The 27,554-nt window shown below is 37.1% G+C and overlaps 1 protein-coding gene across 4 annotated transcripts in view; it reads left to right on the forward strand.

The window, feature by feature from the left end:
* fut8a (fucosyltransferase 8a (alpha (1,6) fucosyltransferase)) overlaps nt 1-27,554 on the forward strand; it is a 92,347-nt gene that overhangs the window by 7,979 nt on the left and 56,814 nt on the right. For 2 of the 4 annotated variants that reach the window (XM_059520611.1, XM_059520610.1), the window contains exon 2: nt 17,024-17,080. The exons of 1 other annotated variant lie outside the window; for it this stretch is intronic. The gene's annotated coding sequence lies outside the window, so the exon portion shown is untranslated. Of the gene's footprint in view, nt 1-17,023; nt 17,097-27,554 lie in introns of all 4 variants that reach the window. One more of the 4 variants, XM_059520612.1, reaches the window with a different exon arrangement.

The raw sequence follows: 27,554 nt of genomic DNA on the forward strand, positions 1-27,554 counted from the left end.
GCCGAGAGCAGCCTCACCTCAGCTAGACTGTCTGATATGTGTCGCTGGCTCTGATGTCTCTTTAGTGGTTAAACATAAAATATAATTTGTTTTGGGTGAATCTAACAGGTGATTTTTGGTCTATATTCAATTTATCTATATGTTAAAATGAAAATTAAAAAAGAAAATTAATATAATATTTCATTTCATTGTAATGGCTGTATATATACACATTTTCCTGAACTAAGTACATTTCTGTAGCTATTATTATGTTCAAATGAAAACAAAAGGAGGCAGTGGTATTTGATATCCTATTTCGTTTTATTGTAAATAAACAGTGAGGAAAATTGCAGTAGCCAAGGCGAGCTCGCGGACATCACACTCCCGAGTCAAATGCGCAAAGTCCGAACTACTGAGGATGCACGTCCAAAATCAGCGTCCTTTGTATTGAGAAATGTGCGGAGACCTACGTCACCAGTCTATTTGCCTAATCTTCCTGGTACTTTAGACCGCGGTGGAAATGCAGAAAGCAACAGGTCTCGGGGGAAAAAAGTTCCTGTTACAAATGTTCTGGGTAATTTCAGTGGAAACGCGGCATAATGTGTTTGTTTCTTTCTAAACTCCATCATTCACCTTGCTTTGTCATCTGTGCCAGCAAACACACCTTTCCCAAACAGAGTTGAATTAGACACACCCTTTGGCACACACATCAGCTCAAGCGAGATAGAGACAAGGTGTGAAAAACACAGATCAGTAAATTAGAGTTACAGTAAATAGCTGTTTATGATGGGATTCATTTTCCCAAATCCCAATGATGTTTGAGTTGTAGCAGAGTCAGATTTGGCTGGGATTAAAGAAAGTACATATGTGAAACACAAATTTACCTGACTTTCTCAGGGAAAACTAGTACTGTCCAAATATGCTTTAGGATGAATACCCAGGGGACTCGTGTCTGAGGTAAAGATGATGGAAGCATTTTTTAGGCATCTAGTCCTGAAGTCTGCATTGCTCAGCATTGACCTGACTGAGACTGCTGTCTCAGCTCAACTGGAGCATGCTCAATAGCATCTCTAATGCCTTGTGGATTGTTAACGGCTTTACTGGAATAGTTAAGCATCACTGCTGTGCTCACAACGATGGATTGAGATCTGCATAAAGAACGACAGGTAGGATGAGAGGGCAGACAATATGTCTGTTGAAATGTTATTAAATAAACCCAAATTGCAGGGTTAGGGCATCTCATCCAGTAAGTGCCATTCTTCAGGAGTCATCAGGTTGAGGTAGGTAAAGCTCAGACACCACTATGATTGTTTATTTGATTGATCTTTTTATCCCCTTTATGCACCAAGTAGAGGTGGGGGATTGTCATACTAAGAGGATTCAGGGGATTTTATGATTGGATTTCATCTTGTACTGATATCTTCAAATGTTTCAAGCATATAGACTCTCTGAGTGCATTATGCAGCCTATCAGTTGCAGGAGGCATGTTGGGTAATGCACTTTACTTAGCTTGTTGCAGCAACTGCTTCCATACCATTATTTGGTTTATGCCATCCCCATCAACAGTCACTTGTCCTTTCTGTCTCCTGCCCTTCGGGTGGGAAGAAAAAAGATGGTCCAAACCTCACGAGACACATACATATTGAGTGTGCTTTTGTAAGTACAGATCCGCCCCCTATCTTGCTATTTCTACCTTCGGAAAACTGGTTCCCAACTACTCAATTGTGAAACCAGAGTGTACTATGGAATATTAGAGGGAATGCTTGATGAGACCCCCCTACCCCACCTTCCTGTTTGAACCTTAGCACTCTGAGAATTAGTAAAATATTTGCTTCTCTCCATTAACGTTTGCATAAGCTGAATTGAACACTTAAGTTGTTGCTTGTTTTTGGTTTTGTGTGAAAATCTCTGCTATACCTTTTGACTAGAAGCCCAGCTGCCCCTCACCCACTGAGTAGAGTTGTTGGCCCAGGGGTTCGGCTCAGGTGGGCTCTGCCGCCTACACAGAACAAAAACTGTAGCAAACCACAACTGGGTTTAAGCCAGACCACTAACTCATGTTGTCTTCGCAGTCTTCCGATTGAATGTTTTCATACTGCTATATTTCACATGTGTCAGTTTGCATGTCAGCATGCTACTTGCAGTTTTGTCTCCATGCATCAGTTATTCCTTAAAAACTACTGCAGGGCAAGGCCAAGTAACCGCTGGCCATTTGAAGTTTAAATCTGTACACTCAGAAGCGCTATGATCACAATGTTTATCTGCTGCCGGTGGTTTTTTAGTGGTGCATCACAGAGCAGAGGATGAGTCGAATGCTAATTTGGTACAGAGCCAGAGGAGCAAACCTCATGTGACACTGATGACAGAAAGACAGGGTGCTGTGTGGAGATATGTCACATTCTGGGTTCTGTCCTTTTCTTCAGTCTTTTTGTGCAGTGCAGAAAAAGTACAGCCTGGTAAACGGTAAAAGGGTTGAACAAGCACCCTTTCACTTTTCCCTTACCGTGCAGGTGACGAATTGTTTGGTAAAAGTGCCCTTTCTTTAACCTCCCTTTCACTCTTTTCATCAATCTTTTGCAATGTCTATTTTCTTCTTCTTTCCTTCCTTCATTCGCTTTGAAATGGACTGCTTGCAGAGCATCATCTTTGAGCCAAGCTATCGACTACAGTTTAGACACCATGGAGTAGCATTAGCCTGTGCCAGCGAGAGGCGTGTAAGGCAGAGAAGATCCTGTTCGGAGAGATAATCTGATCAGTGGATTTGTCGACTTAATTTTTCGCTAATCCTCATAGGGTTGTAGCAAGCCCTTTTGTGTTGAAAAGGCACAGGTTGTCTTAATTGGGATCAAGAGTTGGATTGCTGCTCATGCCAACTACAATATACTGTGGTTTCACAAGCGGAATTAGTTTTAAGATTTAGTGGACACTGATTTTACTGTATTGTTCATCATGACTCTTTATTTAATTAAAGTGTACACTGATAAATGATTATGTGAAGTTGTATTGCTGGTTGTACACCCTTAATACCCTTATACACCCTTTCTTTTTTTAAAACCAATTTTAACTTTGAGACAGTGTTTTCAAAGTGTTTTATATTATTTGAACAGATACATTACATTTGTAAAACTGTTGTGTGGTTAGCCCACACTGATTTTGGTTTGGCAAACAGTGTTGTTAATAACATAATAAATCATTCATTACAGTGAGGTGGTCTATAAATAAATATATACATTTTAAGAAATAATAAAAAATGACAAACTATGTTTGCCACCATTGCCCCCATCCTCTCAACCCCCCAAGAATTTTAGCATTTGAGACTTTTTGCTACGCACAGTCTATAGACAGTTACACCATCTGGGCATTTTTTTTTATTTGTGTCCCCCAAAATATTAGAATGAATTCAGGAATTATTATTTTTCTTATAAATATGCTAAATGCAAATTTGACTACCCAGTATCTATTTTATAATTTCCATTTAAAGTTTCCTTTACAAATGTATACAATTTTTATTTGCAGCAATAGAGTCAAATTATTCAGGAAGCTATAATTTAACCCTATGGCAGCTATAAATTCATAAACAATGCCATACTGTGATGGGTTGATAATTATAGTTATTAACCCATTCTAACTGATTCTTTCAAGATTCACAGAAATAATAGAAAGCCAAACATTTACATTTGAGAGGCACATAAACACATACATGATCAGTGATACCTGCCAGAAAGGCCATCAGTTCAACTTTATATTTCAACCGTGAAGTGCGTGAAGACTTTGGTCACTGTTCAGTCTTATGACCATGAGATCGTAATACAGGAGTGAAGAGAACAGAAGAAGGAAGTGGTTAGGATCAGGCATTATAATTTTTTGACCTTTCTATCATATGTGGATGTGAGTATGAATGACAGAACAATGATGCAGATAGCAGTACTGTATGGTATGTGGTCTGTTTAGCTGAGGACCTGGCACTGGATGAGCTGCCCTCCTTAGTGCTCCACTGACATCCATGGTAATCAGCGTGCTAAGATACTCTGTGTTGCTGCACGCTCAAGTTTGGTGCGAATGGATGTTTTGGTGCTTCAGTGATTTGCACGGATTATTGGTGTGATCAGAGCGTCTTTTGTGAGCATTAACAGTCACGTATAAACAGGCTTTTCGGCACTGGGAAATAGAATTTCAGGGCAGTTGAGATGCCCTTGTGAGGCAATAACAGAGGCGCTCCGCAAAAGCTTCTGAATGCCTGTGGCCTACCGCATGGCACTACTACATTTATTAGAAATCACTCAACATTATTCATTAGCAGCTTCCTTATGTGTTGCATTCATGTGCTAACGTTTTACCTCACATGCTAGCTGGAAACCTGGCATGACGTATACGCCATTCTAGCAGGAGGCAGCTTGTGAGAGAGGTATCATTTGTCTGAATGAATCACCTCATCTGCTTCTCTCGTGCCGCACACCGAGTGATTTTTACAGCACAGTGTAATTGGCCACTCTGTTTTCCATCTGTTGCTTGCTTGCATTCCTTGTCATATTCCCTCTGCTGTTCTGCCCACCCTCGGCACCAGCGGCACAAGGGAGTTGTGTGTTTTTGCCAACATGTGACAACAGAAGCAAGATCAAATAGAATTCATAAAAGTCGATAAACATCCGCCTGCCATTTCATTATCTCTCTGTCTCCTCTTTGCGAGCTGGAGGTGTGGGTGCCATTTATTTCCTCAGAGGAAGGCCTCTCCATTCCTGATGAGAACTTTTCCATTTCACAAATTCTTGCCCAGGGCAATGGATCAGACTGTCAGAGTTACTTGCGTCTCTGAACTCCTCCACGATTCATCACTCTGTTTTTTGTTTGTCTTTTTTCCTACAGAGAAAGAGTTGTGGCCCATTACATATGTGCCTTGGAGAATCCCCCCCCTCCCCATTTAGTTCCAATACAGAACCAAAGTTTTTTTGGTTTCTTTTGATTTATTCAAGTTTAGACTCTAGAATACAGCTCTGTAGCTGATGGTGTGAAATTAACACCAATCAAATGTGGGTGCTTTTTGTGCAGCGGTGGGTAATTGTGCTCATCTATCAGCCATTGTAGCGGATTACTTGTAAGACATGACAGACTGACATTTGACAAGATATGCCATTGCTTAGATGCATAGGCAGTAGGTACACGCTTGAAGAAACACCTTTTATTGTCTTGATGAACAGACATCAAGTCATCAATATGCCTGACACGCTGTTTTTGGGTGCTCTGTCACTCATGTCTATTTGTAAGGTAATAGAATTTTATAGAATATAAACTGAATGTATGTTTAATGTATGTATGTTTAAGTGTCTAACAATTTAAAAAAGTTATTTATTCCTGTGATGGCAACGCTGAATTTTCAGCAACAATTTTTCTGGTCTTCAGTGTCATGATTGTTTAGAAATCACTCTAATATGGTGATTTGGTGTTCAGGTAACATTTATTATTATTATTACCGTATTAACAATGTTAAAAAAAAGTTACGTTGCTTAATATATTTGTGGAACCATGATAAATGTTTCAGGATTCTCTGATGAATTAAAAAGTTCAAAAGAACAGCATTTAGTCTGCTGTAGTCTCCTGGTTGGCAGTGTTGGTTTAGGTGTTTTTTGCAGTGCCAATTTGAGCATGTCTCAAGACAAGACAAAAGCCTATTGTTTTTGGTCTCTGATTAGTTGTCTTACAGGGGTTTATGTTCATCCTAGGGAGGGCTCCTACACACACTAGAGCACAGAGGACTCATTCACTGTATTCTCATTGTACAGTTTTGTTAAATTCCTGAGTGTTGGTTTGATATTTAACTTTTGTGTTTTAAACTTACTTTTCAAGCTGTGGTCTTAGAAAATGCAAACATATTTTTGCATTCTCCTCCCTCTATATAAAGATGTCAAGTACCATATTTTCTCTGAAAGCCTCAGCGACGTGATGTTGACTAGTGGCTGCATGATAAAATTAAAGATGACAGGTTTGTTTATCCCGTGCAGTCAAGAAAACAATGTAAAAGATGCCTTGATCTAAAGGGCTGGAAATAGTTGATATTTTTTTTTTAAATGGCATGTTTCTTTGTTGTTTTTTAAAAGGTTTGAAAAGTAGATTGAGTCAGTTATTCAGTTTGATGTGGTTGTATAACTTTGCTGCATTTACTATATAACGTGCACCCATGTAGTTTGCATATTTTTGATATTAATTCATTTTGTAGTCAAATGTTGTACTGTATCTTGCCTTCATTATACCAGTCAGGCTTTAATAAAATGTATGGTAAAGCTGTGCCACAGTAAGAGCATTTTAAAATGTGCCAGTCATGCACTTAGTTTATGAGGCATTTTATTGCCCCAGCAATGACATTCTCTTATATCAGCCAAGCGTTTGAGTTTCCAACCACTTGTTTCCTGGTCTGTTACTCTGTCGGAGCCTGAAATATTACTACAAATCAATACATTACTTGTATAAGACTCTAGACTCTAGTTGGACTTAAGTCCCAAAAATGTTGACTTGATTTTAGGTCTATCAGGTATAGGTATATATAAGGTATACTGTATATATTGCAATACAACAAATTATTTTTTCTGTTAGACTGGGTTTTATTGCTTATATTTATTTATATATATATATATATATATATATATATATATATATATATATATATATATATATATATAGATAGATAGATATATAGATAGATATATAGCTATAGATAGATAGATAGAGAGATACATACATATAATATGTATATGTATGTTTAAAGAAAACAAGTAGAGATTCTGCAAATAAATTGAATTAAAAATAAAATAGTACTTTAAAATACTTTTGATTCAAGTCAAAACTCGAGTGAAAACTGAAAATTCAAGTATAACTTTATAACTACATAATTGGCTTTGGCATTGTGGCAGAGATTTGTGAACATGTTTGAATGAGCTGCTGACTCAGGCATGATTGTTTATTTAACCACTTTTTTTAAAGTAGCAGTCCAGCACTGCCTTATTTTGCTAAAGATATCCTAAGAGATGACTTCCTTATGCCTGGATGAACTTGGAGACCAGTAGTGATCCGTCAAGGCCATTCTGCCTGTATAGCTCAGTCCGACCAGCCTCGGCCAACAGCCTTCAGATCAATATGACCATCTCAAAATCACTTTGAGTCCCTGCCCAGAACCCAGTGGCAACCATCTGTCAGACAGATTCTCCCAAACACACAGGAACACACCCTCAAATCTGTCTCCATAGCATTACCAATTGTTTGTTCACTTCAGTCTTCCTTGATCACTGAATATGCCTAGTTCTCCGCCAGCTAAATTACATTTCAACACACACAGTAATTTGGTGCAGAATGGTGGTGGCTTAATGATGCTGAAACTCATCACCCTCATGAAGAAAAGTCAGGAGTGCAGAAGGGAGTGTGAGGATTTGCAAGAACCATCAGGCCTGGCACTTCTGCAGGTCAGGTCTGCGATGTTATGCTTTTGCTTGTTAAGTTCTACTGTATAAAATCATTTCAGACCATCAGAAAAATCTCTTATGTAGGATGAGGGTTTCCAAAACATAGATTTTCACTCGAGAATATCTGTAAGGATTTTACTGCTTTGTTTTGTGCAGCCATTGAATTTTTTTTTTTTTTTTAAGGAGGCAGCTTTGTCAAGGTATAACCAGGCCAGTGTTTACTTCTTTCATAAAAAAAGCATTTTATGCTAGTTGTTTTGTCTGTGGGGTTGAAAGCTGTTTGGGTCCATGCCAGTGATGTCATTTAATAAACAGACCATTGATCGCTTTTATTCAAAAACTAGATTATCTCATTCTAATTATATGAATGATATTGCTTCTATCAGATAGATGTTGTGTGTATTTTGTTGTTATGGGGCTTCATATTTGCAGTGTTGCTTTGTTAATTAATTCTTCTTTCATAGTTGTGCTTGCAACCCTCACAAAATATATGTTGTTTTTTGGTTGCCCTTCTCTTAGAAATGAGTAGTTTTGATTTTCCTGCCTTCTCTTGTTTCTCCAGCATTTCAATTGCCTTCTTGTGTGTTATACTTAGAGGCTTAATATTGTTGTCATTTGTCAAACAGGACACTATCGATCTAGTCCTTCTATGCTAGAATCCGATGTAACCTGAGGTTAAACACTTTGCTCAAGGGCACGATAATGATAGAACTGGGATTAAGCCTGCAACATTCACATTAACCACACAGCTCCTTATGTTACTTTACTGCCACCCCCCAAGATAGGTTTCCTCTATTCCATGATCCATAATCAAACAAGAAATCTGATCCTTACTGTGTATAATATGCTTTATATATAATTTCTTAAAATGAATTTATATTTAATTATAATTATGAATAACTCCAAGCAGTTGCTCTTGTATAACACCCTACTAACAAACAGAAAAAAACTGCAATTTGTGTGAACGTCAACCCTAGTAAAAAGGCCCTTGAGAGGGATTTTTCCCTTTTGTGTATTTATTTTTTTTTTTTTTATGTACCAGTTTTAACACTGGTCATGCATTATCTGCATCAAACTGCAGTTTGCAAGTTCTTTGACAACAAAAATTCCGAATCCCCAACAAAAGCAGATTACCAGCCAGCTTTAACATAAGATGAATATGGAACAAATTGGTGGACATAGCCTGAGGAGAAACCACATTTAGCTGAGTTTATTCTTTAACACCCTTCCCCACAGCTTCTTCTCTTCTGTCACCCTGCATTTTAGCCTTTGGGGCAACTAACAGCACTGCTTTTTGGATGAAACATATCATTAAAGCTGACTGTACGCACAGCTCTAATTCAAATAACAACATAATTTACTGTAGTTAGATTTTAGTTGTAGAGTTTACTAGCTATGCATCCAGAAACCGGAAAATAAACTTTTGAACATGTGCATGTGAGTTTATGTGTGTTTCCATGCATAAATGCTTCAAACTGACATGATCAGAAGCTTTATTAGCATGAAACTAGTAGGGGTGTAAGAAAATATCGATAAACTGTGAACCTTTAAAGCATTGTCTAAAAATATATATGGTATTTTTTATAAAATACCTTTTATTTGTATTGTAATTTAACTAAAGGTAAATCCTGCAAGCACTTAAATTTTTCCCCCTTTACTCATACTGCACAAAAAGTGGTTCAGTAACATTGAATGTTACAGGGCCTGGTTATTTGCAAATGCAGATCCCACTGTGTTCTAGTTAAATAATTGTTTTTTATTTATTGCTAAGGTTTTTATATGGTGTTGTGTTCTTAATGAGAGCTTTCCTGAAAATATATCCTATTCCTAAAATAAGAAATATCCCAATATATCACCTTGCTTACAGCAACATATTGTATCTCAACCCCTGTATCGTGATACGTATCGTATCGCCAGATTCTTTGCAATACACAGCCCTAGAAGTTAGTCTCATAATTAAAGAAGTGATGCATGCATCACTTTGTGTCAGAAGGGCACATGTTGTATGTGGTTTTGTGTTCTTGCTTAGCTTGGGGCTCCATGTTGTTCGCCTTCCCGTAATTTTTATATTTCTTATCCATATTATTATCCACTATAGTATGCAAAAGATCCCCACCTCCATGTTTTAACTCCTGATCTGCACTGCCTGCAGGGCTCTGGGGGATGGAACAGCACCTCTCACACATTGCCTCTAGTTTGAGAGGAAATTTATGCTCTGTTTAAAATATTGCACACTTGCTCTATTCAGCATTTGCTTCACAGCCATTAAACATTCATTTGCAAGTCTTAAGTTTTTTCTATTTTAAAACCCCATTAAATCGCATTTTATTTTCTGTATTGATGTATTTCCTATTGCAACAGGAAGCTTGTTTTCTCTCTCTCAATTTTTTATAGCTAGCAGGCTTTAATTATGTCAGAAATGATCTATTGGTGCATTCAAATCCACCTGGGAAGTTCGTATTTATGATTTAGGATGCTGTAATTAAGATGTCAGGCGTGTTCAAATCACTTGGTAGGAGCAAGATTGCAATTTTACAAAATATAAAATAACCACTTAAAAAAAAAACTTAAAAATATAATTAAACAATGTGCATCAGATGTGTCTTTGTTTAAAGGTGATGTAAATTAAATCTTTATATATAATATTGTCATACAGTAAACACAACTTAGATAGTTTTGTTGTTAATGGGAAACACATAATAATTTCATTCATTTCAACAAATTTGCCATCAGTACAGACACTGCTTTTATTGTGTACCTCATATTTTTCACTGACTGAAATAATAGTTTCCCACTTGTAATTCTGGCATTGCTGTGTCGTTTAAATATGAACTTTCCAAATTACCATGCAAATAGAATCACAAACAACAAAGACACAGTAGTGGAGTAGTTGAGAACATTTCTCTATATTTAAAATGAGAATCATTGAACACAGAAAGTATTGTACACAAAGGTCTTATTTCATGTAAAATAAATGCCCAAGGGTTTAACAAGATCACTGTAAAATAATGTGTGAAAATGAATTAGGACAGACATGTAACTATTAGGGTTTGTTTTTCACTTTTACTACTAGGCTTTTTTAACCACAACATTAATAATAATAATAATAATAATAATAATTAGCTAGTTTTATTTAAAAGGGGAAACACGTAATTTTAGGTAACACTTTAGGGACCTTCTTACTGTTAGTTGCTTATTAGCATGCCTATTAACATATTGGCTGTTTATTAGTACTTAGTGACAATAATTGCACATTCATGTTCATTCAATACATACAATCTTTCTGATGTGATTCAAACACACCATATTATTTGCAGGTGGTTTATAGAGCATTTGATTAGACAAACTTTTGTGTAGTGCAGGATGAGTCATTACTTTTTTTCCCCCCAGAAGAGAAAGACATATGTATCTGCTAAGGTTTATTTTGTCAATTATATGCTAATGTAGGAGTAGCATATAGATGGGTTCAAACTAATAGACACTGACTAAAAGCCTCAAAACTCAAGAGAACTGACAGAAATCAATCAAACTGTGAACACTTGTGATTGTGTCTGTGGGAGGAAGAGAGGGAGAAAGAGAGTGACATTTGGAGAAATGAAACCAAACAAAGTTTTGTTTCAGACTATTTCAGTCTACCCTGCCTTTTTTCTTTCTCTCTCCACTTCTTTTTTCTTTGGAATCAACAGTTCTTCTGCGAGGGACCTCAAGACACACATACACTCACATTGAAATACACTCAGGAACTTAGTTCATTTTGACGCGGATGCACACTGTAGGAACACTGCCAAGACGTCACTATCTTAGACAACATCCGCAGATCGTAAAAGATTTCTTTGTCAGAAAGTCTTTGTTTGCTTGGTGTGACTTCCTCACAGATTAATTGCCTTTGTGGTGAAGCTTCTGATGCAGTATCAGACAGTATCAGAAATGCTGAGTCTTTTGCAGTTGGGCCTTATGACCTTTTCAAATGGTTTTGCTGCAAGTATGCGGAGCAGGTTGGTTATTATGTGCATTGTTAAGCTTGTTTTCACTTTGTTTTCATATTTGTGTATTTAGTGTGTTTTTGGCCTTTTGAATTTACACTTCTGTGACATGAAAAAAAACCTGACATTTTACATTTTAACTACCATAATTAATCACAGTCATTAATCACAATTATTTGTATTAAAAAAACTAATCACCAGTCAAAATGTATTAATTGTGACAGACCCATGAGAATGTGACAGACTAGTGATGCACAATGACAGGTATATTAAAACGACAGTACAAGTATTCAATTCTTCTGCAGATGCCCTAATAATAAACTTACAAACAGGAAAATTAGTAATTGCAGCTACATTAAACAGTATTGCATTTCTTTTGTTTATTTTAAGATTATTCTTGCATGATTAAGACATTAACACTAGAAAATTATATGAATTAATAAACAGAAATATTTTAACTGCTTAAAAAAATTATACTGCTGAAGCCACTGGCATTTTGAAGGTTTTTCGACATAATGTTACAGTGGTCAGGTGGCATAAGTTGGATTTATGAGTTTTACAATGACACAGACATTTTACAAGTCAGAATCTCATAATAACAATAATTCTGACATGGCATGAATGCACCTTATGTGTCACCAAGTATAAATGTGAATTGTGAAGTGTGACATAAAATAATGCTGATGTCGCAAAGTCTGTCAAGGGTTTCTTTGGGGCACATCATAGCATTATACAATCTGACAAGCAGCTGTCATTAAGGACAGCAAAAATCACATATCATACAGCCTTGACTAGCTGTCTAAGACTGCAGATCTCTTGTCATTTTCACATTTCAGTGACAGCATATGTTTGAGAGAGTATGAGTGTTTTGTGAGGTGCTGGTGTAGCAGCATTACAGGCCTGCCAAAACCTCCCACTGCTTTTGACCCCTCCAGGAGACGCAGTCATCCAGAAATGCCCATCTGTGCTTCTGCCTCCTCCAGCGAGATCTGTGTGTGTATGCACTTACACCTGGCGCAGATCCACGCACATTTACAGTGTGAATACACTGCAGGACTGTTGGTGGTTTGCTGTTGCCGTCTCATTCCTGCATGCTTGTAGAGACTGTGCTAGCACGCAGCTGCTGCCCAGCATGAAGAGAGACAGTGGTGCCCATCACATGACACGTCACCTTTCGTTCCACCTTTAATCTCGAAGACTGCTGACTTACAGCATAAGCTTGACTCGTAAGTCAATGTTTTTATTGATCCTGATGCCACATACTTTGTTTTGTGCACATGCAGCATGATTCTAAATATTAATGGACTGAAAGGATACAGAGTAGTACAAAAGTACTAGTACTTTGGGACCAAGTCGATTCTTTTGGACCAAGCCTTTTGGGATAAAGTACTTGGTCGATCTAGTACCAGCTGATAGTAGTGGCTGCTGCTTTTAAACACTCCCATGTTTGCGTCAGCATCAATGGTTTCTGCTTACAGTGTGTTTTTGCTGTGTTGAGCGTTGTAGCCAATCACAAACATGTCTGATTTTTGACTTTGTGTTAGCAATGGACGAGACAAAAAAAACCCTGAAATGTTAAAATATGTAATTAATAAGTATTCATTAGATTTTTATTTACGCAATGTTTACATAATTGAACAATAGTTTAAAGGGTTAGTTCACCAAAAAAAATGTCAATCCTCTCATTAATTAATCAATTAATCACAATCAGTAATTGATCTGTACTGATGCTGACTTTGTAGCAGACTAAGTGTGCACTTGGAAGGGGGCCTTCATTTCCAAAACTGAACACATTATTTGTGACCCCGTCTGTAAAATGTAATTATGAGACAACAAGCATCAAAGCTTGATTTCAACCATTGATTTCAATCTTTGACATGGCCTTACTCAGTCAGTATTAAAGATAGTAAAGGTTATATTTTCAGAGAATGTTCTACATTATGAAGGATTTTATGTGGAAAACAGTAAATCACAAAAAAAGCTGGGTTTTCACAGGCAGTCAAATTTAAGAGAAATCCCCAGAAAGGAAGAACAGAGGTAAAACCCACTATTGCACTTGGTGTGAATCATGTGAAAAATCTGTTATTTTGTTCCATCAGACATGGTGTGAACAGACCTTTAGGGTATAACGGAAATTGCCACTTTTCCTGTGCAAAGAATTTGTCGCCATCCCAAACTATAAGAACAGACACTGCGGTGGAAACCCTCCTGCAGCTGACTGGGATATCAATGACCAAACCACTCATAAATCATTCCAATTGGACTTTGCAGAGACAGGATCCACACATCTCCCCTTCCTCAGTCAGAATTCCAATGTCTGGCGCTAAAATATTAAGCACTGGCATCTCATAGGTGCGGTACCTCTGGAAGAGAGCATTTAATAAAACATAACTAGCTTTGCCTTGTGTGTGCTCTAATACTCAGCACAAGATTTGTGATCGACTCTCCCTTCTTCTATACTGAGAGTGCTGGGCTATGAAATATGAATTCCTTTACTTCCCCCTTGTGGGAAATGATTTTGCTTCACAGGAGACCAGGATTGTTATTTTGATCCAAAATTGTATCTAAATTATGCATATTCCTTTCTTCCCTAAGAAATGCCATGTTAAAGTCACTTTCGCAGTTGTCAATTCACAGAGTAAGCGGGTGTTATTTGTACCCAACATTTTATGTTGTACCCAAAATAAAACAATTCAAGTTGTTTCATGAAAGCCTGTTTCTGCCTCGGAGTTTAAAATAGATAAATAAATACATAAATACAATTGAAACTGTGCCTTTATTTCATGCGATTGTGACTTATAATATAGGTAAGTTTAGTATGTTTAAATGCACTAATTTTTGTTAATGCGAATGAATTCTGTCTGATTACAGAATCTAAAAGTTTTAATTATATAAACCCTAAATTTTGCAACTTGATTCACATTTTTGTTTACATGTGCATTTATGTATTTCAAACAAAACCAATGCAACCAGGCACTGCATGTCAAATCATATTTGAGCATTTACATGCATAGTTTTATTTTCCTATTAATTGAATCCCACCCCTTTCAGTCCTAACGTATTATTTGGATGCATATAAAGTAAATGTAGCTAATGTGATTTTATATCTCATATTTGCAACTTAGGGCCAGTTTTACTAAGCAGGGCAAATTAGCATGAGAGAGCAGTTCCAAAACAGTACAGACGGTCGTGGAAATATCTGCGGGTGATTTACTAACAACGCATAAGTTAAAGAACACAATGCAGAATCTAATTTACATATCGACCAACTTAATAACCTACCAAGCACTACGCAAATTAGCATAGTCACAAATTAAAGAAGCCACAGTACGTTGAAAAGGATTGAAGGGTTGCAAGAAGTTTTGTTAGACCTGGTATTGCTTGACTCCTAGTTGAGGGTTCCAAGTAATCTTTTATTTCCTGTAGCAAAGTAAAAATAACATGGCTTGCCAAACGATATGTTCGGATAATGTGTTGTACTGGCATTCCTAATAAATTAATACGTTCTCTCTCTTCTACCACACGCTCTGTTCTGTGTGGTGCCTCCTCCTACCAACAATAATTACAGCCATTCCAAGCACAAAATAGGTCAAGACATGCTTTTTTGGGGGCACTAAATAATAACCCAAATACCAGTAATTTGACGAGCGCAAAAAATCAGTAAATTGCGATGCGCGATTCCTTTGAATACTCTCCTCCTTTGCGTCTGAAATGAAACTCCTACAAATGCTATTCAAAAAGGTCAGGCTTAAAAATAACTAGGGCTGGGTAAAAAAAATTGTTTTTCGATTAATCGTTTTTTAAAATGTGGTCGATTCAAAATCGATTCTCAATGGCCACGAATCGTTTTTTTTTTTTCATATTTATTTCCGCAAACATTGAACGCAAGATTAACGTTAATCTAATTACTAGTATACTCCACTAGAGGTCACCTTCTTATTTGCCTTGCGCGATGTTACCAAGGAGCGAGAGGCGAACCTGTCATTCATTCATTCAGTGCTTAAAATGGCGGTTTCAGGTGCTTTGTCGACATGATGCCACCTTCACATAAAAAGTCAGGGGTATGGAAGCATTTTAGATTTTGCAATCAAGATGACGACAATAGTGTTGTGGACAAGAACAAAGTTATTTGCGTGATTTGTAATGCAGAGGTGAAATGCTGTAGTAATACTACAAATCTGAATGTACTACAAATATGAATGTATAATAATTTCTTTCTTCTGTTAAACACAAAAGTTGACTTCCATAATATTGAGAAGAAAAAAAAAGTCATTTTGAGACCAGAAACAGTTTGGTTCCCCATATTCTTCAAATAATCTTCTCTTTTTTTTTTTTTTTGTTCAGCAGAAGAAAAAAATAATTATACTGTACATGATGAATAATACATACATAAATGATGACACATTATTTTATTTCTGGGTGAACTATCACCAATAAGCCAGTATTAGTTGTCCTACATTGTTCATAGGCTTGTAGCCTCAATGTTACAGAAAATTTTGTAAAATTGTATAATTATTTTATCTTACAAATGAAATAACTTGATCCTGTTTGATCAAGGAATGCGACTGTTCTGACTTTTTTCAGCATACATTTTTCATCTTGCATCAAAAAATCTATTTAACATAATTGTATGCATTTGAAATTAGAGATGGGTTCTGTTTTAATGTACCCAAGTGTACCTAAAATAAACGAGTTTAATATACAGGTTTGTGTCTCTTAATTTATTTTTATTTATTACCCATTTGTAAACTTATGTTCAATGTTCTTTCTTTTATAAATATAGTATTTGTATTAAATCTATATGCATTGAGTTGAATCGAAAATCTAGTATAGAAAATCGAATCGAGAATCAAAATCAAAAATCAAATTGATAATCAAATCGATTTTTGAGCTTGTGAATCGAATCGAGTCTGGAACATCTGAATCGATACCCAGCCCTAAAAATAACTCTGTCCACACCTTTTCAGCACTTATTCGTCACTGCGCGTCTAGTGAATCATGACTGTACTAATTTAACTCCAAAAGATAGTTTGCGCTGGCACAAGCTGTTAGTACAAACTAGCCCTTCAAATTTTACAATAGTAACTTTAATTTCTATGAATTCATGTTGAAACTCATTCAATTGAAATGTATTTATTAAAAGTGAGATTTAAATTTTCATCAATTATAAATGTTTTATTTTCAAAGTTAATATATTTTATTTTGTAGCCTGAGGCAGAAACTGACTTTCATATCGTTCATAGATATGTGTGTACATGCATGCCATTCTTGGACTTGAGCCTTGCATAATGTTTTTCTATTAAAACTGATGCCACCATTCATCTTGAGCTGTGTTGCCACGGCAGCAGGGGAGAGTGGTCAGAGCAGACCACATCAGCATCAGTGATAGGAACAACGGCTGCTTCTGGTTCTCAGAACAGCATCCCTCGGACATACAATACATCAGCTCAAAAGTTTTACTGTTGACACTTGCACGCGCCTTCCAGTCCTTTTCATGAATACCCTTGAGGAGAAGACAAATTACCCGTCTGAGAGCACTTTCCTGCTGACTCTAAAAAAAGAGGAGAATATTTACTTAGTGTCAGTGACGTGATTCTTTTTCTTATGTTACAGGGGGAGGGAATCGTCCACGCATGTCCCAGCTAAGCTTTTTATAGGACACACAGTTTGGTAAGCTGTCTCTGTTGTATGTGTCGGTCTACATATGTTCTGTTTAACTGTGGTAAACAATTGCGTTATGGCTTAGTGTTGTATTTCAATATGTGATTCAATAAATCATAGTGCATCATTGCAATATAATAATGGGATTGTGATTGAAACTGAACTGAACAGAAGAGAGACCCTCAGCATATCAGTGTGAGCGAGTGATTCTGCTGGATAAGTTTCATGCGTCTCACTTCACTGATGTCCACTACAGTGCCTCAGAGAAGTAAAATATTGATTAAAGGGTCCAAAGATCTGTGGAAAGATATATAAATGTCTTTTCTTTTTTTTGAAACCTATTATTTTATACTATGTCCTATTTCTAAATGTGGAACATTTTGTGCTTCATAAGCATTATATAACAATAATATTCACTAGCATGGCTGAGAGTCTGGATGAGGGCATCACTAGGTCAGTAAAGTAAATCAAATCATCAAGGACTGTTGATGTACTGTCTCTAGAAAAATAATTTGGTACATTTTTCAGCCATTAAAAAATAAAATAAATAAATAAATAATAATAATTATATATATATATATATACACGTATATATATATATATATATATATATATATATATATATATATATATATATATATATATATATATATATATACATATATATATATATATATATATATATATATATAATTATTATTAATTAATTAATTTTATGTGCTTTTTCCATTGCTCTCTGAAAAAAGTACACTTCCGTTCAAAAGTTGATGGTCTTTTTAAAAGAAGTCTCTTATGCCAGAGACAGTTTATAAGAGACATGCCACTTCCTCAATCCTCAATACAACTATATAAGCAAAACCCGTAACGGCAAAGATGGCGGTTGTGTGCACATGTCCCACCCCTCCCGCTGGAAAGCCAATCATCTGCTTTTAACAGTCAAGCCGGGAAACATTTAAGCCTATCGTCTGGTTCCACTGACGCATGCGCACAGTTCAGGAACCCTTGCGAATGCATAGTAAAGGTATAACCTGTGGGGAAAAAGCCGTTTTAAACCTTATTTTGGGGCAAAGTCATCAACATTTTTCAGCGATTTTTATCATATTTTAATGCTGTTTCTATACATGCTGTTTTTATGTCCCGGTGACCAGTTAAAGTGCAGTTCTGACTTTCTGCACATTCATTTAGATAGGAGCTGCTCCTATCCTGCATTGCCAAGATGGCGGCCGAGTGGCACGACTTGCCTGAAAGGACTTTGCTTATGCTCACCAAGGCTGCATTTATTTAATCAAAAATACAGTATAAACAGTAATATTGTGAAATATGATTGATATTTAAAATAACTGTTTCCTATTTTAATATATTAAATATTAATTACCAAATATTATACAGCCTTCAGAGTTTTTCAGAAATTACTCTTATGTGCTACTTGAGCTGATGCTCAAGAAACATGTTTCTTGATATTATGTCTTGATATTATTATCAATTTTGAAAATGGTTCAACTTTTTTCATTAAAGAATTTAAGTCCCAAATAATAAAGTGTATTTGAAATATAACTCTTTTATAGCATTACAACTCACTTGACTGTCACCTTTTATCATTTTAATGTGTCCTTGCTAAATAAAAGTATTCATTCCTTTCAGGAAGAAAAAAAAGACCTAAAACCTTTGAATATAATATACACTACTTAACGTTGTTAAATTTTCACACACATGTTCATTCTGTATGCTTCTGAGCGCTCACAACAGGTTTTGCAGCATTAGGTGAATAAGCGTTCTCATTCATGTGAGCTGAGTGAGTCAGCCCTGTTACCACTGCTGTTTCTGTCCAGGCTCAGAGCTGCTGCTCAGCAAAGGAGAATCCCAGCAAAAACCCCCCTCCTCCACCCTCTTAAACATGTCTCAACCATCTTTCAGCAGGCCAACTAGAGCATGACAGCAGCCTCTCAGCCTCACTCCCCTTAAACCCCCTCAGAACACTCTCCTCTTCTCTCCTTCGCTCTTTCTCTCTCTTTTTCTGTCTTCCCTCCATCAGACGACACAGTCGGGGGGCAAATGTGTCACATCTCATAGCTCAAGAGTTTCATTATTAGGCCCTTCCTAAAGATAGACACTCAAAATGTGGCTCTCCATTTTCTCAGTTTAAGAAATGATGACAGACGCCATAAAGCCCAGAGTTTTGCTCCTGAAACACCTGGGTTTCTCTCTAATGTTTTTATGGCTCTTCATTAAGAGCAAAGCAAAGTTCCTAGAAAAGGCCGAACCTGTTAAATGCATTAGACTCCTGCCATGAGAGCTAATGAGAAGAAATTCGAGGCGAGGTATTGGCATGCCTTTGTTTTATGTTAAAGTAACTGTCCTGCGGGGCTTAATGTAGCTTTCAAACCGAATTTTGTTGGCCGAATACCTTTTCATACTGTTACGTCATTAAACATGAACACAGTGACTTCTCCTTAGAGCATTGTATTTACAGTCTGAATTTGTTATATCCTTTCTTTTTTTTTTATTTCCTCTTTTGTGCCAAAGTGATAAATAACAGTTCCATGCTGCATAAAGGGTTAATTTCGTCATCGAAGAATACAACGAAAAATATTCGTTAACGAACATCTTTTCTGACTAAGACAAGACGCTGACAAGCTAAAACTTATATCTGATGATAAAAACTGTTATGAAATTTATGCCACGTCTTCGTTAACAAGACGAGACAGGACTATAACATTATTTGAGGACCACCAGAAATTCAAAATACTCTGTAAGCTACTGTTTTGTCCTCCAAAATGTGTCCCTGTCATTGGATTGCAATCGGATAAGGGGCGTTTGCATATCTAGTCTTAGTATGGCTGCCGCAGTGGATGAATAGGCTACCAAAATCTGAACTAGCGATCTGAAATAATGACCTTAGCACCCGAAGGGGTCGGGATAAGTTGACCAAACATCCCATTTTTCCGGGAGTCACAATTCGTTGTCGATTAACTTAAAGTTAGTGAAGGCGGGATAGGCAGAATCGCACTGATAGAAGTGCTCTCTCTCTCACGCACACTCCACTTCTTCAGTTCTCATATACAGCTCGCAATCAGTTCTCAGCGCTCAAATACACACACAGCAGTCCAAAAGTCTCTGAATGTCTGTCAGTATTACATGCATGCCTTCCGTCTTAAAGGGACAGCATTCCGAATTAAGTACCCATCCGTGTCATTAATGTTAACCAACAAAAAATGTTAAATAAATATCTTAAGTAAACTTACTGTATCTGAAAAATGAGTTAATTTGTATAGCTTTTGTATTTGTCTTATTGTCTTGTCCTGCTTTTTTATTATAAATTATATATATTAAATATGAACAGCTATAATATTTATAAATTGCTCCCTTTTCACTACTGTTAAAGAAATAGTTCACCCAAAAATTGAAATTGTCATATTTTATTCAAGTTTTTTCAAATTCAATCCTTGATTCAAATTTCTCATAAGCTTAATTGATTTGGTCTAAAGAGAGAAGAATTAATGACCATTTTTGTTTGAAGAAGACTACATGTAAAATAGCTACCAAAATGAATGTTGGTAACTGCGGCTTGACTAAAAGTAATGACTAAAACTATGTAAGACTCATATGACTAAAAGGTGATCAAGGCTATAAAGCATTTTCGTCTGAAGATAAAGATTAAGACTAAATCAAAAATACCTGTCAAAATGAACACTGGCTGCATACAAAAGAAATTACCCTTTTTATAAGCATAAAGTTTTATTTTTTTTATGTACCTTAAGTATTCTTTTTAAAGACTTTAAATTATTTTATTTTTTTTATTGTCAGATAAGGTTTATTCAGTCATGAATAACCTTGAAATAAACAAGTTCCAGGATTAATTTTCTTATGCATAAAATAAATAAACAAAAAAATAAAAGAATAATCCATTAAATGTAACACTCTTTACAATACAGTGACATAAACGCACAACATTTAAGTTACAATACTTAGCATTAAGGAATGGAATTCCTATTGAGGAAAAAGAAGAAAGGGTCCTAAATCTCGGTAATTGTCGAAAGTTGCCTTTTAAGAGACATCTCTTTTTTTCTTCTTTTTTTTTTTTAATTATCATATATAATGTAATTTATTTCTGTGATGGCAAAGCTGAATTTTAAGTAGCTATCACTCCAGTCTTCAGTGTCACATGATCCTTCAGAAATCATTTTAATATGCTGATTCGGTTGCTGAGAAATATTTCTTATTATTATGGAGGTTGAAAACAGTTGCTGCCTAATTTTTTTGTGAAAACTGGGAAAAAATCATACTGACCTCAAGCTTTTGAATGGTAGTGTATGAGCCAGATGTAATGACAACCGTATCAGGATAAGTGTTTTTAATATAACATGTTTCATTTTATCTGTGAATAAGCAAATCCCGGGGGAAGGGGACTGTGTAGGACTGTGTTTTTCTGTTGTGTGAAATGAGACACTCCTGTAAGAAACACATTTGAAATTTAAGATCTTGCAAGTCACTGCTTGTCTCTTTTGAGCATTACTTTTTTTATGACATCAGATAGATCAATACTGATAAAAAGATGTGTGAGCTTTTATTCCAAAGCTTTGATGACAGGCAGGTGTTGTATGTGCATGTAAAAATGATGTACTATCATTTACTATTTTGTTGACATCTGACAATCTTTTACTCATTTAGAAATTTTCTGATAGATATAAACAGCACAATGAGACAGCAGTCAGACTTCCTTTATGTTTCACTTCTCTATTTTATAAAAAGAAAGCGCACTCAGGCATATGAGCAGACATAAGCACACATGTTGGTTTCACTCTCCTGGTGAAAACATAGACGCAATGGAATGCATGTATACTGTGTGTGTGTGTGTGTGTGTGTATATAAATATATATATATATATATATATATATATATATATATATATATATATATATATATATATATATATAATAGCTGCAAATGAGAAAAAATTAAAAATTCGTAAACTTCATTAAGTCGGGTGAAAAGATGAAGCTGATCAAGCTGATGGTCAAATATGATTTATTTGAATTATTTAGAGAAACAGACACTTTAAATGCTATGGAGAAACAGTCGAAACAGTCGAACAGTATCTAAAAAAGGCAAATAACTGAAAAGACAGGCGGTTAAATGTGCGGGCGGTTGTTTGTTCATAACAAATGCTATATTGATTATTTAAAAAAAAGTCATTATTGGCCTGGTTATGAATAATAGGCTAGTCTTATTATAACAAATACTACATTTAAGACCTATGTTACTGTACGTGGACTTCAGATATTCCAAAAGATGACATAGATTAAACCATTAAGAGTCTGATGGACTGTTAAGGAGGAAGAATTAAACAATATCAATATAAGAAAATGTTAAGTTTGATTGGCATGTTGAATTAGAATATTATGTCAAACTATAGCTTATGAGTGCCAAAATAATATAAAATATATTACATATATATATCCTATGTAAACAAGTAAACTTTTATTTCTCCTTATGGTTGTGATATATTTTTGACACATTATACAGACAGTGTTACTACAAGAAGCAGTTTCCTCCGTCTCCATCATCCAACGAACCCCTAGCTGTTTTGTGGTCGCGCATTGGCTATTGAGAAAGTACTGACATAATCATATAGCCGTCATCATCCCGATTAAAATCCTAAATAGCAAACATGTTTGATATGATCGGGGCGCCCCCGATTTGTGTGCGAGAAGAGGTGCCAAATTCAATCTGTGAATGCCTCACATTAGCAGATAATACGCACCGAACATCGGGAGCGATCGAGGTGCTCGACAAGATTTTTGCTTTGATTCTCAGGAGGGGGAAATTGGGGCTAAATTGGGCTAAAAATCTTTTGGTGTGAGCCAACTTTAGTCATTTCAAATCAGTTAAATTAATTAGCTGAATGTAAACATAAACGTGCGCAAAAAGTTACTGTAGTGAGGCAATTATTATTATTTATTTTTTTTCACATTTATTAAGTGCCTGTGTATTTTACCAGGATTGGCCCTGCTGCAGATGCTCAAGTTGCTTAGCAACAGCTGTTAGTGGTCTTCAGGAAATGTTGGCTGAGGGGCTTGTTTGCTTGACGGTGCTTATAGAAGCTTTCTTCACTAAATACCAATAAAGTCAGCTCATGGCATCTCTATCGAGAGCACTTATCTATATGGCAAGGGTGATGGGGCTTTTCATGGAGACTGACATTATTGTGTACTGTGAGCTTACTAAAAATACTCAAGTCATCGTACACGCTACATCTTATCATCTAAATAGAACACTGTGGCAGAAAACGTATTGCATAATGGGTTGATAATATTAAATGATTAAAAATCAGTCATACTCTACATACTGTGGACCCATTTATCACTGATATGAATATCCGACTGAAGTGATCTTATCACATGGAGAGCACCAAGGTTCAGCAGTAAGATTTTTTATTTATGCTGGTAGTTCAGATTTTACTGGCCGACACCACATTTATTAATTGAATTTGAGTCATGGGTACAGTGGCCCAGTAGTGCACAACACAACGTAAACAAGCCACACACCACGAAATTAGAATAACACAACAGAAACCATTTGTAACACAACAAAATTAGTACAACACAATGGAAACAAGTCACAACAAAACTAAATTAGCACAAAACAACGCAAACAAGCCACAACAAAATGGAAACAAGCCACAACACAACAAAATTAGCACAACACAATGGAAAAAACTGCAACACAACAGAATTATTTCAACACAACAAAAACCATTTGTAACACAACAAAATTAGTACAACACAATGGAAACAAGTCGCAACAAAACTAAATTAGCAAAAAACAATGCAAACAAGCCACAACAAAATGGAAACAAGCCACAACAAAATTAGCACAACACAATGGAAAAAACTGCAACACAACAGAATTATTTCAACACAACAAAAACAAGCCACAACAAAACATAAACAAGCTGCAACAACAAAATTGGCACAACACAATGGAAACAAGCCACAACAAAACAGAATCAAGGTGCAACACAATGAAATTAGTCATATGCATTGTGTTGTGGTGATTTTGTCGTGTTCATTCATGAATTGTTCAGTACATTTAATTTAGAAAATAGAAATTTCCATATCATGTTGACTTTATTAATTTTTTTCAAACTAAGCTAAGCTTTCTTTACAAAGCAAAATTGCAATGATAGCTGCAAAAGCTCCAGCACATCCATAAATGTAATACAGCTTTATAATAGATACTCAGAATAAACTAAACCCAACAATAAACCTAGGAATGAGAAACTAGAATACTTATTTTTTTCCACTAAATAAACAAGACTCTCCCAAGTTTCCTCACTTGCTATCTGATAAGGAACAATGGCAAATAAAACTGTGTAAATATAATGGACCAAATGACTGAAGTAGACACACCTGGACAAAGAAATAGGAACAGGAACATATCTCTTTTTTTCCTATTTGAGAGAGTTCTATAAACTGTGGTGGTTAAAACTTGATGAAGTCCCAGATAAAGGCGTAGTCTCATGGAAATGCCTTTACTGTCTTTCTGAATCACATATTTGCTTTGAAGCTGCTGCCACAGCAAACGCTTTTCACAGGTGCCTGCATGAGCTGACGGCTGTCCCAGCATTGCAGGTGAGAAACAGGATGTGTGTTGACCCACATCACACAGAAGAAAGCTGTGATGTTGACATTCTAGCACACTGTCTGCCACATACTTAATATCATTAAACATACAGATAACCTTCTGAGGATGTATCCATTTAGAAGCTATGACCTTTGTGTTGGTACTGTAGCTTGTGTGGTTACATGTGTGTTTGTGTTGTGTGTACTGTAGTCGGTTGCTGTCTGGGATGTTAATAGAGTAATGAAGAGTGATCAGCTTCTCTACAGCATGGGCTGGGAGCAGGTCCAGACTCTGCTGGACTTCTGCTGGTCCACCCCCATCTTCATCCATCTGCAGCTAACACTGTCAGCTTTTGAGAAAGCAAACATGGAACAAAACATCGCCTACTTTCATTGTGGCTCTAAGATTAGATGCTTGGACGGAGGTCACCCGTCTCCTTTGTTTCCTTTTAATCAGGCGAGGGCCCTGTGGGCCACTGTCAGAGATCACTGCCCTCCATTGTTTAGGGGATGTCAGAGGAGGCAGTGCTGCTTAGAAAAGAGTCTTTGGATGCAGTGAGAGCCTCCATTGTGGTTGTAAAGAAGGAGGATGAGGTGCCAGGATCAGCCAGTGCTCCATAGCTCTAACTCAATTGTACCTTTAAGATGGTTGGCTTAAACTCTGAAAGTGGCAGCCATGAGTTACAAGTGTATGGAACCAGCTGCAACAAAATCTTCAATTTGGGTGATCCTTTAGTTGAAACTTTTAACATTTCCAATCCAAGATGGCGCCGCACATGGCTGCTTCAGTGCTTGGCTCTCCAGTGTTTGTACTGTTTTTGTTCGTTTTTCCTGTTTTTTGTTTAACAAACACGATCAGTTTCACCAGGGATGAACTGCTGAACATTCGGCAGAACACACCACATGATATTTTTCCAGATTTCTATTATACAGACGTTTTACTGAACATTGTTATCGGAGGAGCAGCGGCGCTGATCAAGCGCTTCAGGACGCGCAGACGGGGAAAGCGAGCGGGAGCGCTCGTCAGACTCAGGAAGCGCGGATTTCGAACGCCGTTGCCTAGCATCCATCTCGCAAATCTCCGCTCTCTACCCAACAAAACGGACGAACTCCTTCTGCTCTCTCGGACAAATAAGGATTTCTCTCACTCTGCTGCTCTGTGTTTCACGGAAACCTGGCTGAATGACGCCATACCGGACAGCGCACTCCATCTGCCGGGCTTTCAGCTGTTTAGAGCGGATCGCGACGCAGAATCAACGGGGAAATCGCGCGGCGGCGGGACATGCTTTTACATCAATGAATGGTGGTGTACAGATGTAACTGTGTTAAAGAAGATGTGCTGTCCTGATCTAGAAACGCAGTTTATCAACTGCAAGCCGTTCTATTCGCCGCGGGAGTTTCACTCGCTCATTCTGGTTAGTGTTTACATTCCACCTCAAGCGCAAGTAAGTCTGGCTTTACAGAAACTCGCTGATCAGATCACAGACACAGAACAACAACACCCGGACTCTGTTTTAATCATTCTTGGGGACTTTAATAAAGCCAATCTCTCCCGTGAACTGCCAAAATACAGACAGCATGTTACCTGTCCCACCAGAGACAGTAATATACTGGATCACTGTTACACCACAATAAAGGATGCATATCACTCTGTTCCACGAGCAGCTTTGGGACGTTCTGATCACTGTCTGGTTCATCTTATACCGAACTACAAGCAGAAACTTAAATCTGCTAAACCTGTAGTAAAGACTGTGAAGAGATGGACCAGCGAAACAGAGCAGGATTTACAATCTTGTTTTGACATCACAGACTGGAGCGTTTTTGAAGCTGCTACCACCGATCTGGACGAACTCACAGAGACTGTAACATCCTATATTAGTTTCTGTGAGGATATATGCATTCCTACCAGGACTTATTTAACATTCAACAATAATAAGCCATGGTTTACAGTAAAACTCAGACACCTTCGTCAGGCCAAAGAGGATGCCTACAGAAATGGGGACAGGGTCTTGTACAATCAGGCCAGGAACACACTGAACAAAGAGATTAGAGCGGCTAAAAAGACCTATGCTAAAAAGTTGGAAGACCAGTTTACTTCCAACGACTCTACTTCAGTTTGGAGAGGACTGAGAGCCATCACAAACTACAAGACACCATCCCCTTGCACTGAGGCTAATCGACGACTTGCTAACGACCTGAATGAGTTTTATTGTAGATTTGAAACCCCCAACACCCACTCTGACCATCTCCCTACACAACCATTAACACCTCCTGCAATCCCCCTCTCCATACCTCCTGCTCTTCAAATCTGTGAAGATGATGTGCGCCAGGTCTTCAAGAAAAACAAAAGAAGAAAAGCACCAGGCCCAGATGGCGTTACACCAGCCTGTCTGAAAATCTGTGCTGACCAGCTGGCCCCCATCTTTTCACAGATCTTCAACAGATCTCTGGAGTTGTGTGAAGTGCCTTCCTGCTTCAAACGCTCCACCATAATCCCCATTCCAAAGAAACCCAAGATAACAGGACTTAACGACTACAGACCTGTGGCTCTAACGTCTGTCGTCATGAAGTCGTTTGAAAAACTGGTTCTGGCTTATCTGAAGGACATCACTGGACCCTTACTGGACCCCCTGCAGTTTGCGTACCGAGCAAACAGGTCCGTGGATGATGCAATCAACATGGCATTGCACTTCATCCTGCAACATCTGGACAAAACAGGGACTTATGTGAGGATCCTGTTTGTGGATTTTAGTTCGGCTTTCAACACCATCATCCCAACAACCCTCCAAACCAAACTGACCCAGCTCTCTGTTCCTAGCTCTATCTGTCAGTGGATCACCAGCTTTCTGACAGATAGGCAA

Source organism: Carassius carassius, chromosome 32 (genome assembly GCF_963082965.1).
Source record: "Carassius carassius chromosome 32, fCarCar2.1, whole genome shotgun sequence".
Taxonomy (NCBI): Eukaryota; Metazoa; Chordata; class Actinopteri; order Cypriniformes; family Cyprinidae; genus Carassius; species Carassius carassius.